Below are 19,045 nucleotides of genomic sequence, written 5' to 3'. Positions count from 1 at the left end.
TAAATGTGGGATTTATTTAACATGCTAGCTCTAGGTTTGCCCTTTATGTTTCTTGTGCGGTTGTCAAGTAAACTACCAAAAGGACTCTGTTATCTCCATACTGAGAACATGGCTATAATGATGTACAAGCTCTGGCAACTTCTATAAATATCATGGAACCGGGAATTTACTCTGATGTTTCTCAAGGGATCTAATTTAAAGCAGCATTGTTGGTGAAACTCAGGTCAAGAGTAAAGAAGTAACTATGAGGGAAATGCAGTCTGACAGCTGAAATATCATTGAGCATGCTAGGTTAAGCTATGAAGGGCCGCATGTAAAATGACTTCTTGGGAATGTCATGGAAAATGATATTTCATTTTCCTTCTGATCTACCGCAGTGATTATGCACCAATGTCCATTTATTTCATCGAAGTTTGAAAACTCTCAGGGCAAATGACTTAGAACTGCTCCTGACAAAAATCTTTTTAACTCTGAACAGACTTTTTTTTAGAGCAATTGTTTGAGCAGCTCTTTGTGGAAAAGAAAGCAAGAAGAGCTACATGGAATTAGTCATCCATGCAATTCTTCCAGACCTGGATCCATGAAGAGAACTCAACATCTATGATCCAGCTGGGAAATCTTGTAGTTCAACATTACACTTCGGTTTGAAAATAGTATGTGGTCAGTTTTAAGATTGTCTGTGAGTAGCATACATCACATCACAGATGGTTAAATTCTAAAAATATATATATCCAGCAGTAGGATTGAATCTCCTCCAACTTTCTCCTTTGGCTCAATGCACATTCCAAGGAAATAAAAGATAATCCTCATTACCAACTCCTGAAGAAAGGGGCAGTAAGGGTAGGTGCCCAAAGGTTTTGTGGGCGGCAGAGGAAGTCCTCAAGGGAACCATTGTGCCCAGAGGTGCTATGCTTGCAACCCCAGTTTTAAAGTTAGGATGTTAAAAATGTTTTTTAAGGATTGTAAGGGTCTATTGAGTTAAAAAACAAAGTAGATGCCCTCCATTAAAGGTTTTGATGTAACTATGTGTAGGATTGTTGTGCTATGTTGGAAATGCCATTTTTGGGTGCAGGAGTGCTGCGGGTGCACCAGTTTGCTGAGGAGATCACTGAAGATGCACATTAGAGGGAACTCTGTTGAGGGTCCTCTCAACCTAAGGAGAAAGCCACATTCCCTCTACCTTCAGCTTTAACAAGATGCATTCTACGATCTCTGCCGATGTCGAACTTGTGTGTGAACTGAGTACTGTGTGCTGGCATTCCTTGCAGCATTGCAGAGGGAGGCTCCACCTTTTACCCTGCAGTTTGGGTGACAAAATGCCTTGGGCCAACCTTGGCACGAGTGAATATGCTGCATTGCAGCAGAGCTGCCTAAAGGCAAGGAATAATTTGGTGGCCTGAGCAAAGCTTCAATACTTTGGGTACCTTATTATTCTCCAATTAAAGAAAAGTTGGCAGAATAATCTGCTCAGCCTCTTTGGCCTTTTTCTACTTTCTGTGTTTGTAAACTAATTAGTAAAATGGTCTAATGCTAAAGTCCCAATGCTGCTTTCTGCACCCAAAGAATTTTACTGACAGTTTTCCAGATACACAAAATATTATCTACAAATCAATAGGAAAGATCCCCGACACTTGTTCTATCAGACAATCAAAACAGATGATAGTCACGCTGCATTCATTTATATTCTCTCAAAGTGCACCATACTGACAACTAATGACAAGAGTGTTATCAGAGATTTGCAGGACCTGGTCAATTGAAGAGGACAGTAGCAGCAATCAATAGTTTTCCATCATTATAGCAGCACTATTCATAGCGCTTGTGTAAAGAGGCTGTCAGCATTTCCATTTACACACCTCTTTGTAGTTGTTTCAAAGACTGGAAACAGGTGATGATTTTTAAGAGGATTAAAGGTGGTAGGATAAACATAGTTGCCCATATCGAACTTGCCCTCTGTTGTTCTAGAGTCATCCTTTAAAGCCCTAAACGGCCTTGGTCCTATATACCTGAAGGATCGTCTCAACCCCTATTGTCCAGCCCGGACAGTGAGATCCAGTGCTGAGGGCCTTCTGGTGGTTTCCTCATTGCGAGAAGTGAGGTTACAGGGAACTAGGCAGAGGGCCTTCTTGGTAGTGGCGCCCACCCTGTGGAACGCCCTTCCATCAGATGGCAGCACACCCAGGACACATATAAGCAGCTATCCTATTTTTAAAAGACATCTGAAGGCTGCCCTGTTTAAGGAAGTTTTTAATATTTAATGCTGTATTGTTTTTAACACTCAATATTATTATTATTATTATTATTATCCTTGGTGAAACAGGTTTCACAGGTTGTTGAATCATTGCAAGAACCTTGCAGATCCTGTGATCAGAGGTGATGTGCATGTGATGGGCAAGGATGCCACTATCATACCAGCACTTGGAAAATAGACATATAACTTTCTTATTCCAAAGTAAAAAATAACACAAAACACTGAAAGGCGAAATAAAATGTGATGCAGAATTTGGGACTGACTCCAGAACAGATATCCTCATATTTCATTCTCCTTTTCTCCTGTAACATTTAAGATCATCCAGTCTGTTTCATGACATCATCAAGCTCTGAGTCTTTGCCAACTACATCCAACATTGTGAAATGAGGGTGGGAAACCTCACCATCCAATGGCATGGCCACTTGGAGAAAGAGAGAACAATGTGGCACAAAGGGAATGGAGGAGAACTCAGTGAAAAAAACCTATTTTTGGCAGCACACCCAGGACATATATAAGCAGAGCCGGTGCAGCCATTAGGCAGGCTGAAGCAGCTGCCTCAGGTGCCAGAAGCCCTCAAGGTGGCAGCCCCACTTCATTGGATGGTTTTCAGAATCTCGAGTTAGCAAAATGAGAAATGGTTAACTATAAGGCCGAGAGAAAAGAGCAAGCATTCAGACAACTTTTTTGCGGGGGAGGGGGTTGACTAAGAAAATATGATTTTGGGAGGGTTAGGAAAAAATGTCCAACAAAATGGCATTGTAGGTAGTGATGGGACAAATGCATCCCCCACAATGTGGCTTGGAAATGGATTGCAAATTCCCCAGTGCTCCTGGCATGTGGCCCACAACTGGTGCTGTAAAGAAGATAAGTGGCTGGGAAACTGAGAGGGTGGAGGAAGACGGGTGGTGCGTTTGACAAAGGCATGGACGGTAGACTTAAGTCCTCCATCTAAGGCTATGTACACACTATGCCTTTAAAACATATTTGAAGTACATTTTCCCACTCAAATAATTCTGGGCACTGGAGTTTGTTAGGGGTTGCTGGGAACTGTAAGTCTCTGAGGGGTAAATTCTTTGAGGGAAAGAATGTGTTTTGTATGTGCTTTAAAGGTATAGTGTGTATGCAGCCTTACATTAAAATCCAAGTCCAAGAAGAACTTTTGGAACGAGACAGGAAAGCAGAAACTCAATCTACAGCACAATAACTCTAGTCTCATCATTCCATTCCGATGCACAATGTATAATTGTATTTGATATTGCAAATAACCTGATTGAATAGTAGGGTTGCCATATTTCAAAAAAGTAAGAACCAGGACACACCAAAAGTTGTTCAGTTTTGAAATTCCAGTAGTATCTGGGAAACTCTGGGTGTATGGTAGCCCTATAGTTAGTTAAATTTTGGATTTTGCCAAAGAAAATGACTTCTGAAAGAAGCAAGGCTTGTTTTATTTAACTTAGTAACGGACAGAAGCAGTCTTGGTCGTTTTTTTTTAAAGGAACTGAAAGCTAAGCCCCCAAATCCATATTTGAGTTTCTTAAGTACATGTCCTGATTTTTCAAAAGCACGGAACACCCATCAGCTCTTTCTGATAAAATACTCAGGGTTCTCTTGATATAGTTCTCCTAATTTAGGAGGAAACATGTGGATTTGTGTTACCTAACCCCATGCTCCCAGCTTTGAAACTTTGTCCCATCTTAGAGATGAAGTTTTGCAGTTTTGAAAACAGTTTCCAGTAAGATTCATGTGGATAGAAATTCACTTTGATAATACATGTTAAATAGCAATAGCTTTCAAACTTTCTGGTTGACCCCCAAGGTATAGCTCTTCCATTTTGTTCAAGATGTCAAGAAGTGTATAATGTGGCTCTTTTTCCTCTACCAAGAAGGGAACTATTGTCCGGATTCTGCACCCTTGAATCACCATTAATTCCATTGGCTTCTATGCATTAATTTCTTCAAACATGGCAATAGTAAAGCTTATCAGCTAAAAACAGAATTGAGCTCATTCTCCTAGGGAGGCACTCAATGGCCTTGCTGCCTCATGGGAACACATTGATTTTAAACTGAATGGTATTGCTGGATATTTTGAGCATATATTGAACTTGGTATGTTTAGTGCTAGCTTCAAATCAAGACCCTTTCAAAATATATTTTATGCAAGACCAAAAGGAGATGAAAACTTTGATTCAGAGAGGGACAGAGTCTGACACCAGCATTCTGCATAACTGCTCAGGAGTTGCCATCCACAATGTATTGCTCCAAGGGTCTCTTTCATGAAGAAAGGCATGTTCTCCCTCTTCCCTGATCACTGCTGCACTAACTCTTTCCTTGCTCGGCACCCCTTTCAATTCTGCAGTTTAAGCAAGCAAAAAGAGCTTGTCATCTTCACCCTGACCCCTTTCTCTTGTAATGGGCTTGTGAATCCACCATGTGGATTGAGATAACATGTTTCCATCTCCTGATATATATAGATTGAAGTAATAATAATAATAATAATAATAATAATAATAATAATAATAATAATTTATTATTTATACCCCGCCCATCTGCCTCAGTTTCCCCAGCCACTCTGGGCGACTCCCAATCGAGTGTTCAAAACAATACAGCATTAAGAAGAACTCACCATGTAACTCATGTCCACCTTGGAATGTTTACCTCCATCACTGTCACTGGCCACCACTGAAAGGGATCACAGGAATGGAAACTCACTATGCAAACGACAGGATTCCTTAAGTGAATGTGATATGACAACATGGTCCCCTAAGCAATATGGTGGTGGGAGGAAACCTAGCATGGAAATGTCAGGATGGAGGTTGTGCCTCCATGGTTCTCAGGCCTTGTTCTCATGGAGGTGTGGAACCTGCACCTGAGGTGTACTGTTTTAGTACGCAATTGGTGGCTCACCTAGGTGAATGTTCCTCCATGTAAACATCTCCCTCCGCATAGCAAGCTAGATGTCAGGGTGAAGAGATCTAGCCTAGATGTCTCTCTGATATGCTAGTCGTCTATGTGCAGGGTTTTCTTCATGGTTTGGAAGAAGATTCAGTTATGTGATTCCCCCACCTGCAGCCTGAAGGCACTAGTCTACTATTTCAGTGAGAACTAATTTGGGGACAGCTGCCAATGTTTTGAGCCAGTGCTTGCACATTCTCCTTAATCCCAGGTAAAATGAACTGTACTTGAAGATAAGTGTGACTTCTGAGGAAAAGGGCCATAGCTCAACAGTGGACCACCTGCTTTGAATGCAAAAGGTCCCAGGTTGAAGCCCTGGTGTCTCTCCAGGTAGAGCTGGAAAAGACTCCCAGCTGAAACCCTGGAGAGCTGCTGCCAGCCAGTGTAGACAATACTGAACTACATGAGCCAATGCTCTGGTTTGGTTTGTGGCAGCTAATCTTATGTGTCTATGTCCCTACATCACAAGCTGCTGAAATCTCTTCATAAACCTTTTACCATATTGGCAGAAAAATATACAAATTCAATTGATTGTAATTAACTTTGACACCCTACAATTAGCCAGTTTGAATGACTGTATTAATAAATCCTGCGAACTAACAAGATTTGACAAACCATGTGTGACTTTGATGCTACAGGGCAGAGCCGCAGAACAAAAGAAAACATTGAATGTTCATTGACAAGCAGAAACTCTTGTGTTTCGAAGGCTTGACCTCGTCTTAAATTAAAAGGTGGTTTTCTTTTGCAAAAGACCAAAAACTAAAGATTGTTGGGTAGTAATCCAGAGTAATAAAATAGATATTGGCTTTCTTTTACAATGCTTTATTTGACAACCTGCCTGTGGCAGCTCCCACACCTGAAGTGGCAAGCTATGTAGAAGCAGAGGGGGGTGGAGCCTCCCCTCTCTGTTGATAGAACTGGAAGTAAATATGGTCATGTTCGAAATGGAGCGGGGTGAGGCCATTTTGGCTCTAGCAGAGGGGGCATGCTTTCTGATGGCTTAAAAGCTATGTGGGGACCCATGGAGAAGACTGCTCTTAAAGGGTAAAGGAGCATCATCCTAACCGCTTAGGAAAGAGACATGTTTGAAATAAATCCTCTAGGAGGAAGGGAGGCTGGGTAGATTCTTTAGATTCTCTGTGCCCCCCCCATTATGAGCAGGGCTTCTCTGTCTATTGTAAAGACAGAGGGATGACAGCTTGCACTCCAGACATAACCAGGGAGCAGCTGTATTTGTCCCAGGCAAGCAATGTGCGATACCACATTTGTTTGCTTTTAAAATGGGAATTGGACTTGTAGAGGAATGAAGTTTGGCAATAGCCCCTCTAGCTTCAAGACTGTGGCTTAGATATGGTCACATCCACACCATACACTTAAAGCACTCTTATACAATTTCAAGAGACAAAGGGAATCCTGGGAACTATAGTTTGTGCTGACCACACAGAGCTACAGTTCCCAGCACTCTTTGCTAGATTATCCACGACTGTTACGGTAGTGTAAGAAAGCTTTAAATGTACTGTGTGTTTTTGACTATGGCTAGGAAAAGCATCTTTTCCAGGTACTTCAGTGATTATTAATATTATTGTTTTATTTTAAACTATGGCTCGGTGAAGTTCACCTGCACCCACCCAGCATAGTGCAGGGGCCTGCTTTAGGTGGTACCATGAAGGAAGGACAGGGGAAGGCAGGAATTGGTGTTTGATTGGTGCTCCATGAAATTTTGGAACTGGTAAAGGAGGAAGGCGCCGTTTGGGCTCCACTTCAGGCAGCAAAATTCCTTGGGGCAGGGCTGGCATCAGAAACTGGCACTATCCTACACATGATGTTAGATATCCTGGACTTGGACTCCGGTCAAAATTATTTTCAGTGACGTGATGCCCATGAGTACTGCTTTTGCGTTTGCAATAAGTAAGGTCAGGAAAGAATTAACTCCTGGAATAGGTTCATCATCATATTTTGCTTTTGCCAGTAGTGAGTGGCTTGGCTGACTTACATGAGCTTCATGTGCTATGGGCATTGTCTGCTATTGCTCTATTGAAAAGTTTTTCATATAAGAATATTTGGATGGGGGCGGGAAATGTTTCACTGCATCTAGTTATGAGACACTGCTTTATTATTATTCAAGGTTGTTTTGATTTCCTTGAGGGAAACGGTATTTTACATTAATGTACCCAGAGGCTAACATCTAACAGCCTCCACAGCGGAAAAGAAAGAGCCATTAGTGGGTCTTGTAATCAGGCTGATATTAATCCTTTCTAATGGCAGGAGGGAGATAAAGCTCAAAGCAGTCTAGCAGGGCAGATGATCGTTCAGGTGCACACTCCTGTGAAGAATCGCTCTTGGTGTACATGTTTGTAGCCAAAAGAATTAATTGCATACAATATAAAGGGAGGCTATCAGCTTTGTGCGAGACCCTCAAGGCCATCACATTTTATCTAATGCAAGTCGTTTCTGCCTGCGTAGCTAGTTCATCAGAATATTTCCAGAAACAGTCCACTAAGAAGATGCCACAAAACACGTGTTTACGTCTAATGGTGCAGCAATAAAACTGCTAGCACATTTGCAAAGCTAAGCAGGGTCTGGTTTGGTTTCAAACTGGGATTCCTGAATTACAGAGGGTTGGACGGGATGACCCTTGCAAACCCTTCCAACTCTGCAAATCTATGATCATTGTACACAGGTTTATCTAGCACTTATAAGAGTTGCCTGAGTGAAGCTGAAACTAGCAGCATTGGTGCAAAGAAGGGACTTGTGTTAGTTCTCATGTGCAACCCTGAGACTCCTTGCTTATGAGTGTTTGTTCTCTTTGCAAGTGAAAAGCAAGCAGGAAGGGAAAATGGAATGAAAGCAGCAACGTGGAAAATTCTGTTGAAAACCCATGGCACCCGCTTTCTTATTAAACAGTGGACTCTGAGTGCCAGGAATGCTTAGACCTGCACAACCGCAGTTGTGCATGTCAAACTGCAAAAACTGCAATGTTGTTTTCCCCATCTAAGCAGTTCATTTTGGGGACGCACAACGACAAATGTGCAGAACCTAGAAGTGGTTTGTATATGGAGGTAACTCCAAGAGAAATTAATCTTTATAAACAGTGTCTAAAACATACTTGTCTTACCCAAATCACATTTTAACCTGAGTTTCCTTTTCATGCTTCTTTAGCACTGTTGTTTATTTCCCTGTTTACGGCTACTTTCTTAAGGCATTTCTGAGCTTATCGGTAACAAGAAAAGCTTAAAGCAAGCAATTGCTTCTTGCAACCCAGAATTGTCATCACACCTCACCATCACATTTTCACTTTTGTAGGAATGACAGATCCCATCAATCGTTCTACTTTTCTCTTTCTCTTTGTCGGCATGTGTCCATGGAATTGTTTTGGCACTTGTTATTGGATGGTTGGGGTGCGGGGGAGTTTAAACAATCCTACTGGATACCAAATATGCATGGCAATGTCTTTGTGCTCCAGACGGTTTATTGTCATCTGTCTCTCCCCCCTCCCTCCTGCTTTGTATTTGTTATTTTTGGAGTTAGACACTGGGCTTCAGATCTGAACATGATTTCAAACACAAATGATGCCAAAGTTGTACCAGTATTTTTCTTCCACATCAAATGCTATTAAGAGACATGGCTGTTTTGTATTTGCAGTGACCTTTACCTCTATACTTCTGCGTCAATGAACTGTGCTTTCTTTCTTCCTTTTTAAACAAAACCAACAAACAAAATTGCTGGTGGCATTAAAATAACAGATTTCTTCTGTTACCACATAAAATCTCGACCTATTTAATCACTTATTCCAAAGCAGACACAAAACCCAAGTCTTCAAATGATGTGTCTACAAACAAATTAAAAGCAACCGAATTCATATGCATTTTCATCAACTGGTCACATCCACACCATATATTTAAAACACATTTAAAGCATCTGGCTCACCCTAAAAAATCCTGAGAAATGTAGCTTACCCCTCACTTAGCTACAGCATCCTTAACAAACTACACTTCCCAGGATCCTTTGGGGGAACCCATATGCTATAAAAGTATGGTGTGGTTGTGATTAGGCCAAAGGAAGGAGAATGAAAAAGTAAGAATATTAATTGCCTATTTATACCCCCCCCTCTCTGGGTGGGTGTGGGTACCATGATCTCAGGCAATTTCTTGCGTGGTGCTCCAAAACAAAGTGCCTCTCCTGGGCTCTGTGATCTTGTGGGTCACGTGGTGTTTTCTACAACACAAAAGTTAGTGTTGCCCACAAATTTGACCATCCATGATCAAGCTGAATAGGAATCTCCACATCTCATTCCCTTCCAGTAGGAAAACAGGCCATTTATTCTCATTGCTGGGTGAGAGTTATTCTGTGGTAAGAAGCCTTCATGCCATCTTGAGTTGAGTATTTGCAAAGTCATCTTGAAGTGTTCAACTTGCTAGGATGTATTTTAACTTTTTAAAGAAACGTGCTTTGGTTTTAACCAGGGCTGCTCCCACTCTGGTCCCTTAACATCTGGGGCTCCAGCTGTAAGGCTTTCACCTTGCTCCCCACTCTCCGCTGCTCGCTGCTGAACCTGAATTGTCTCCATGACAAGATGACAGCAATCACGCCTGTTTACAGTTAATTTGTTCTGACTAGTAGAACATACACAAAAGGCTTCAATTCCCTGCATGGAAAAAAGCAAACCCACCACCTCCCCTCTTGTAAGGTAAAGAATTATGTTCAAATTCCTTGAAATTCCTAGCATTTCCACTTAGGAGACCATTAGGGAGACCTTGCTCAGTGCAGGATGTTTTAACATGTAACTTGCCTAGGTGTGCCCTTGTGCTCTAGCTCTGTCCAGCTAGAAATTAAGTCATACCTACTTCATGATAGAATGGAGCCTGTTCCTATCTCGAGTCTTTTTCACTTAGATCAAATGTGTCATGTTCAATAATGTAAGTCCTAAGGAACTAATGTTTTGACAGGTGGACCGATGTGCTCGCCTCCCAATCATTCTCCATTAAAGAGCAAATTCTCACACAGGTGTAGCCACACATTTAAGGGGGTGCATTAGATTTCATGAAAGATCCAAAAAAAATAACAATCCCACAATTGTTCTACACAGCATGGCTGAAGGAAAGTGGTTCTGGAGAGCACTTTTTAAAATGGAGGATGAAGCAAATGTTATAATGTGGGAATCAAATGCAAACATCACATTAATATCGATAGATACTGTCTTGGAAACTAACACAAACACCTATGTGGTTTTGAGGCAATTACAGACTATAAAATATATCTAAATACTCACTACATGCTCCCCATTGAATAAACCAGTAACAGGATATGAATTTATTGGTTAAGGAATTATTTATTTCTATACACGTGTGTGTACACGCACCCGCACCAGATGTCCGTGGATCCTTTTGCCTTAAGGGACCTGTAGCAAAAAAGGAAACAGCTGCACACCAGTCTGATATATCATACAAAGTTTTCTCCATTCTCGATTCATAGCCAGTGGGTTACAGGATGTAAGAAAGAACTGGAGTTGCCTAATCATCCTCATGAGGCAGACTTAAGAATGGATGAATCTGCCAATTTTAGTTTCTATCAATTTCTAATTTTTCCAGTCTTGTCCAGCTTGCCACATTTCCACATCAGCTTGCAATTTTTAAAAATCAATGTTTTAGTTTGTATTTCTTCTAATAGGACAGAATTTGTATGCAATTTTGCCTAATAGACATATTTTTGCAAACAACATGACAACCTACAATACACGATGGCTGGAGGGAGGGCATCAAATGTTTGCCCTGCACAGGGTAGCATATTACCAAGGTCTGTCCCATTCCTATTCCAAAGACCAAGATGGATACCCATTTGTGCCTCACTGCGCCTCACTGCTGCATCAGGGAGACAGCATCTCAATGGCAGCTGCCCATTCTTATTCCCCCGGGGGAAATGGAGAACCATGCAGTACAAAGGGAAGTGTGTGGATGTAAGTAGAGTGGAGGAGAATCTCCTCAGCGTTCATCTCCAAGAACTGTGTTAAAGTACACACTACGTGCAGAGGCTGTTTTCCTGTGAAGAACCCAAGTTCAAGTACCACTTCTCCTACTTTGACTTTTGAAATGGTTTCTGTGGGTTACATGCACATTACATTTCACCAGAATGAGAGATGCCTTATAGCAGTTCAGTAACTGTAAGCATTCAATACAGATCTTCAGCTGAATGTGTGGCAAGGACCACCATGCAAGCCAGTCCTTGTGCAGCCTGTTAAATCAGGACTGAGGAACTTGTGGCTCTCCAGATGTTATTGGACTCCAACTGCTATCATCCCCAGCCATCCTGAAGGTCATGGATGATGGAAGTTGTAGTCCAATAACTTCTACAGGGCCACAGGTTCCCTAGCGGTGAACACATCCAAAACTATACCAAGTCATTTATGCTACTTGATGGTAGAGTCTATCTAGAAGGAGATTCCTGTGAGTTCAGGCCGGATTCCTTCACAGATGTGGAGTGCAGGATTATCTACTATTGTGTTTGGATGGTCGTTTTATTCTGATAAAACCCTTTCAACTTATACACTCATAGGAATCATTCCAATAACCTTCCTCTGAATGTTAAACAGATGCTGTCCTTCGGTATTGTTGGTTTGAAACTGTACATTCATACCTAAGATAACAAACAATGGCACATTTGTCTTCAGTGTTTTTCTCTTGCACTGCTGTCCTTTAGAATTACTTCAAGCGATTTCTGCATATTTTGTTGCTGAGAGCTCTCTGACAATGCGGCACACCTGGGAAATAATAGAAAAATCAGATTACACGAGTTTTGCCAGTGTGGAGAGCAATTAATGTAACAAGTGTGCTCCGAGGACTTCTCTGCAAAAAAGCCTAACAATGGCTAATTAATTTCATGGGTGCAAATGCTTGTTCCTCTTGGGCCAGATTTTCCTACTGTTCCACAGTAGGGAAAAGTAATTTTTTAAAAAGGAAAGATGATAAAGAAAATATGAACTGGGGGAGAAGGTCAAAATGAACATTGGTGTGTTTGAATAAGTGGAGGAGCGCAAGCAAAAATATGCAGTAGAAACCATAGCCTTGGGCAGGTCCCTGGACCTTGAGGATCATGTATAAGGACCCAGGCTCAGCTGCTAGGACCTCAAGTAAAATGTCATGGGAAAGACCCAAGAGCTTACAAATGGACCTTGAGCTTCGGGAGGGATGCACATGGAGTGGTGTGGGAGGAAGGGGACACCAGCCTAGCCAGCCAGATCGCCCGAATCAACCCTGGTGATCAATGGGGTGACAGATGTCGCAGCCAGATCGCCCTCACATCCAAAACTCAAGAGCCTGGAGCACTGAAAACACAAGGTGCTTTAGTTTCAAGAGACCCAAGAGCCTGCATTATCACCTCCATTTTAGACTGAACAAATGGTCTGACACCACTTTCACAAGTTATTTCATGGTCATTATAGTAACAAAGCATGACTTAAAGCATGACTACACATTTTTCTTAAGTATTGTACCTTCATGTTCCTCCGGTCCCCCAAGGAGCACAGAAGCTTGAAGGGCTGTTGTTGTTGTTGTTGTTGTTGTTATCACTGAAGGAATGATCAAAGCTCTCTCTCCGCAATGTCATGTTCCAAAGCAACCCCCTCTTTCAGTGATTTTAACATAAAATAACCTGCCTTTTTCATATCATATAACCCATGCCACTGTTATTGTGCTGCTGATGACTGCTAGCTGCCCCCCCAGCCTTAAAAAACAACAACACCCCCCATACATTTACATTCCATTTTTCCTTCACAGAATTCAGCACAGTATGGGTATGTTAGGCTGAGAGCCAGTGACTTACTCATGACTGAGCAGGAATCTGATCCTGGTCCCTCCACTCCTTCATCAGCATTCAAATCCAACAAATCTAGCCACTGGGCTAGAAAATCCTCAAAGAACATGGAATAATGGTTTAGCACTTGATGTTAGCTGTATTAGCAGCAAATCTAAGCATTAACAGACTCAACCCATTAGTCTTTTCTGCTTCTTTGTTCAGCATCCTCAAGACCTTACCTGAATAGGTTTTTCTACTGCTAATCAAACCTATCCATTCTTAAGGAAATCAGCCCTGAGTGCTCACTGGAAGGACAGATCGTGAAGCTGAGGCTCCAATCCTTTGGCCACCTCATGAGAAGAGAAGACTCCCTGGAAAAGACCCTGATGTTGGGAAAGATGGAGGACACAAGGAGAAGGGGACGACAGAGGACGAGATGGTTGGACAGTGTTCTCGAAGCTACCAGGATGAATTTGAACAAACTGCTGGAGGCAGTGGAAGACAGGAGCGCCTGGCGTGCTCTGGTCCATGGGGTCACGAAGAGTCGGACACGACTAAACGACTAAACAACAGCAACTGCCAATTAGTAGATTGCAAGCTACTGCTTGGGAGAGAATCACTGTATGGTTGTACATCATTGGATACATATTTTATTTGGATTTCCACTCCCATTGCTCTGAATTAGAGTCCCCATCTCACAACAAATAGCTCCTTATGTTAAATTTAAAGTGAATTTGGAGGGTCCTGCTTAGAACCATGGAAAGGAAAGTAATTATATAACATTCAGGAAACATCTGAAGACAGCCCTGAATAGTGAAGCTTTTTAAGGTTTAATATTTTATTCTGTTTTTATATATGCTAGAAGCTGCCCAGAGTGGCTGGGGCAACCCAACCAGATGCGCGGGGTACAAACAAACAATAAAAAAAATTTTTTTTAGTAGATTGAACAACATTTCACTTAGAGGAAGTGAAATCTCTAAGTCCTCACCAAATTTTGGCCACTGTGAAATTTGGGAGCAAAATTTCTGTGTCTGTGCTTAGAATAATCATTTGAAGGAATTGGGATAAATGCTAAGAGAATGAACAAGTTATACAATATTCCCAGGGCAAATTTCAAACTTCTCTATTATGATAAAAAAAATTCCTTCTGCATCCTGCACTATACTGAAGATTATGCACATTTTGTGAAAAATAAATAAACCCTGCACCAAAATTTAATGAACATCTGTTGAAGACTTTTGGTACACTTGGTCTGAATCAAACTAGGATATATTAAAAACAAAAACAAACCCAAACTTTTTTCTTCAGTTTTAATAACAAAAAATATGCTTTTGTTCAGCAATTTTCCTAAGAGGGTAGCAACATGGCTCCAGGCATAAAAATCCATTAACACAAGCAGATGTAACTCTCACAGCTAATTTCTCAATATGTTATATCCAATCTCTTTGTTGGACTGGTTTAAGGGAATGGGTAGTGTTTTCCACTAAATTGGGACATGAGCATAGATGAGTTCTACTTAACAGGGCTTTCTTTCAAATGCGGCTTGAATCATAGCATAACAAACCTGAAGTACTGGGAACTTCCTGACACCTTATGAAGCAGCAGGCAGATCATACAGGGCCATCTTGCCCATAGAAGCAAGTGGCACGGGCGCCAGGGTGCCAAGTTCTGGAGGGCACCAAGAAAGAGGTGGAGGCTGGGTGTGGCGTGGCGCCTCCCTGCATCAGTTTGCTGCCCTTGCCCGCCTCACTGAAGCAGCACTGCTGCCCACCTCCTCCAGCCCCGCGAAACTGCTGGCAGTGCCGTAAAAAGGTCAGCAACTCTGGGAAATGGGGGGTGGGGGTGCTGGAGGGATCTTTGCACTACGGCACCTGATATACTTAAGACGGCCCTGACATCGTATAATCTCCCCTCCCCTGTTTTGTTACGCTTTACTCAATTTAGATACTCTTTTTTGAAAAATGCTTTCAACTCAAGTTGGAAAAGTCAAGTCAACTCAAATTCGGAAGACATTTGTAATAGGTGTGCTGCAGTGTTGCACTCCACTGATTGTTTCAGCAGCACTCCTGCTCGGCAGATGGATGATTCCTCATGTCTTATGGCCATGTGCTGTTCTAGCCTGAATTTTCGGGAGGCACAGGGGGATACGGCGGGAAGAGAAAGTCCCATTGTGCTGGTGGGAGCCCATCCACTGATGTTCAATTGAATGCTTCCCAGTAAATGACTGTTTTAAAGCGTATCATTACGAAGTTAGCCAACTAACATCTACTCAAAGTAGACCCATTTAAATCAATTGCTCTAAGTTAGCCATGCCTATTACTTTTAATGGGTCTTCTCCAACTAAGACTCACATTGTCTACAGCCCTTCACATTTATTTATTTTTAAAATGGCTCTCTTGCTGTTTCTCAGGTTAATGCACGAGTTGCCTAATGGTGCATAAGAATTTCACATTGTGTGTGAAATTCCATGCAGGCAATATCCCGAAACGCTACCAACCTTACCTGTATTGTGATTTCTTCAAGTCATATCATGGAGTTCTATGGATAGATAAATTCCTTGTTCAATATTATAGAGCACAGAGTGAGGGAAGCCCTAATACCTCGTAGGAAATATTTGTTTCTGTTTTGAATTCTGTTTGGCTTATGCATGGGAGTAGTCTTGAGGTAAGTAATTGTGCCCCTTGGGATCCTGATTAAGAATGTGATTTTATGTCAGGTGAGTGCAGCTGGGTCATGTTCAAGGATTGATTTCAGCATTGTCATTATAATAAAAGAGCTTCTGGAGGCCTAATGAACCGAACTGTCAATGGAGATCAATGCGATTTTGTAGTAATGAAAAGCAGCTGTTTAACCTTTGTCTCCTTTATATAGCTTCTGCTCCCAGTTGCACGCCACAGGTTGTAGGAATCAGAAGGCAGGAAGGAATCATAGGAGTGCTGTTTCTGCTTGCGGGTTTCCCACAGGCATCTGGTTGGCCACTGTCAGAACAGGATGCTGGACTCGATGGGCCTTTGTATGTTCTTAGTTTACTTTGGTCACCTCACAAGCATTTTTATAGAAGTGACACACAGTCCAGCCATCTGGATGCAGGTATAATGCTGCCCTGAAGAAGAATGGAAGTGTTCTGAAGCACCACCATGTGTTCTGTGCCTATCTTAAGAGCAGGTGCTGCTATTTGGAAAGATTTTCCACTTGGCTTTCTGTGTATGAATTTGCATCTGAAAAAGAGACACATGAATGGTCACACTGGCTGCTTCTCTCAACAGGAGGGCAGGAAAGCATTTTGCAGTGTTTCTAGTCATTGAAACACCAGGGAGTGCTTGGTAGCTCATCACTTGAGATTTTATACTGTTCACTTGCATGAATAATCAGTTATAGTGACTAACTTGGGGCAGCAACACTTGTACCACCTCTAAACAAGGAAAAGAAAGCTGTAATTCATGCCAGCAGAGTTGAGTTTCTTTTTCTCTGTCCCATAAACTAGGGATAGGCAATGTGGTTCTCTCCAGATAACATTGGCTACATCTCCACCATCCCTTACCATTGAACATTGACCAATGCTCCATATTATGAGGCCTCTCTTCTGATTGTCCAATGCACTGAGAGTGTATAGGGAATCTAACAGCACAAACCTATAGATGTCTACTCACAGGGATGTCCCATTGATCTCAGTGAAACTTATTCCTAGGTGAACGTGTATAGAACTGCAACCTAAATGTTATGAGTAGGTAAGGTTTGGTCAAACTAATAAAAGAAAGGGAAACAAAGTTAAGAAGACAAAAAATTGAACGAGAAATAAATTATAGTGCAAGTATTCAGGATAATGTGATTAATAGACAAGGAAAACTATCGAGCAGCTTTTCCCCACATGAAATTTTAGTGGTAGAGATGACTAGTTCACAGACTCACCAGAATCATTCATGCAATTATTTCTCAAGCCTCTCAGGATACACATTAATGTGTGCTGCATGGTCTGTGATTTGGGACCTTTGAGGATGATGCTGGAGTGTCCCCACATTTTCTGCAATTAGAGCGGCACACTTCTCAGTCATTGCGATTATGGGAAGAATTTCTGGCTGGCTGATCTTACCTTACATTCATACTTCACTTTACATTCCAGTAATGTCATTGTGAGGGAACCATAAGCATAAAGTCATAGAACTGTAGAGATGGAAGGGACCACGAGGGTCATCTAGTCCAACTGCCTGCGATGCAGGAATCTTTTGCCCAATGTGGGGCCCAAACCCATGACCCTGAGATTAGGAGTCTTATGCTCTACCAACTGAGCTATCCCCACATGAGATGAAGCATGTGTCCCCCCCCATACATCTATGGCAGACGTATGAATCAACCTGCTGGACTGGGAGAAGAAGCAGTGGAAACGCTTTGCAATGACCAAGAACTGTTACAACTGACACAAAGCAAGGAAGGTCCCTACAGTTTGTCCAGAATTCTCCTTCCTCCTTCCCGACTAACTGCATGGCACTTAAGAATGGATTATGGAGATGCTGAAAAGCACAACCCTCTTCAGAGCAAGATCAAACTCAAGCACAGAAGTTAATATAGTTCAGCATACTAGAGGTGGTGAACTGATGCAGTGGAAGTAGGAGAGATTATGTTTCCATTCATTCTGCTTCTGCATAGGCCCCATGTTCTCTCAGTGAACCTGCACTGCATTTCTCCCTGCCATATTCCCCTTGTTTCTTCACTACAGAAACAGCATTTGACAAATTTGCAGTGAGTTGTCAACAGCTCTTAGAACAATAGTCCTTATTAAACTCTGAAGCCCCCCCGGGTCATGATCTTTCTCCCCTTTGCATTTGTATTCATGCCTTCTAGGTGGAAAAGACAAGCTAGATAAATTCTGATAATATGGAGGGCTTCGGTTTGTACCTGAAGAAGTGACCTTCGTGAGCCAAAGGTTTGTGTGTAATAAATTATTTGTTTGCTCAGGTATTATCTGTAGTATTTTTTGGTGTAGCAGTGAATGCTCTTAGCCTATCAGAAAATTCTGGGAGCTGAAAGCTATAGAGAACATAAATCTTCCCCATAAAGAAACCGGGTGAAACATCACATTGAAACTTAGCATGGCTCTCAACAGGAATAATAAAACTGTCAGTTTCAGCATCCTTATATAAATGTTCCCAATCTGCTTTTATTTCTTTTTGTGCTTTAGGTATGTAGGTATACAGAATGGCCAAACCTTTGTGGCACCTGACTGCATTTCTCAAAACATGAGAGCCTGATTTCTTGCCATATTGACTTGCTGTCTGTCCCCCAGCTTCTGCAAATGGGCCACTTGAATAACTAAAAGAAATTTGACATTTTGTGCTCATATCTCCAATACGGTATGTATGCATTTTGGGGGAGGTTGGAGAGAAGTATCTTAATCCAAGTATGTTGCCTTGTAAAGCTTGAACCTTTTGTTGTTCAGATTGTCAGCTAATTTTAGTTTTGCCTTCCTGATTTGACTATGATTAGCCAATCAGCAAAGTAGGGACTCTGAAAAAGAGAAAATAAAATACCAAGTGTTGTACCATTTAAAAAAGAAGGCAGAGCAAGTAGTACAGAGAATGACACAATATTATAATTTAGTACCATGGCTTGGATCCTAACTAGCCTTTCTGTTTAGGGATGGAGCAAGGATCCATTAGACTCTATCATAGGTTTGAAGGAGCATCATGATGGCAGTTTGAAAACTTTGTGCTGTGCTTTTAAATCCTGACAATTGGGGGCTTCAGAACATAGTGCTAGGAGGAAGATGTGCTGAGAGGGAGCAGGGCCTGCTCCTACCACCCACCAGCTGATAGGCAGCTGGCAAAGCACCTTGTCCTAGTAAAGGAACCCACTTTAAATTCAGGATTCTTGCTTTGTAGCTTTACCCTTGTAGTTCCACACCCACACCATGTATGACAGGTGTAGGGAGTATGAATTTTGCTGCCTATAAATGGCTTTGTGGGCCAACTGGGGAGGCCTGGTGGGCCAAGTCTGGCCCATAGGTCCCCCACCCAGCATTATAGGCTTATCTTGGAATATGTAGATGACCGTGGAGGTATAGA

General features: G+C 41.9%; 1 long non-coding RNA gene across 1 annotated transcript; it reads right to left on the bottom strand.

Moving 5' to 3' along the window:
* Positions 1 to 11,770: 11,770 nt before the first annotated feature.
* Positions 11,771 to 18,677, bottom strand: LOC309363163. Its single transcript, XR_014165288.1, has 3 exons — positions 18,585 to 18,677; positions 16,896 to 17,007; positions 11,771 to 11,952 (listed from the first exon to the last, which is right to left on the bottom strand). It is a non-coding gene; the product is annotated as an uncharacterized lncRNA (long non-coding RNA).
* Positions 18,678 to 19,045: the final 368 nt, after the last annotated feature.

Source organism: Podarcis melisellensis, assembly GCF_964234715.1.
Source record: "Podarcis melisellensis genome assembly, chromosome: 2".
Classification (NCBI taxonomy): domain Eukaryota; kingdom Metazoa; phylum Chordata; class Lepidosauria; order Squamata; family Lacertidae; genus Podarcis; species Podarcis melisellensis.
Note: the sequence above shows the minus strand (reverse complement) of the source record. Positions and strands in the feature narration are given on the sequence as shown.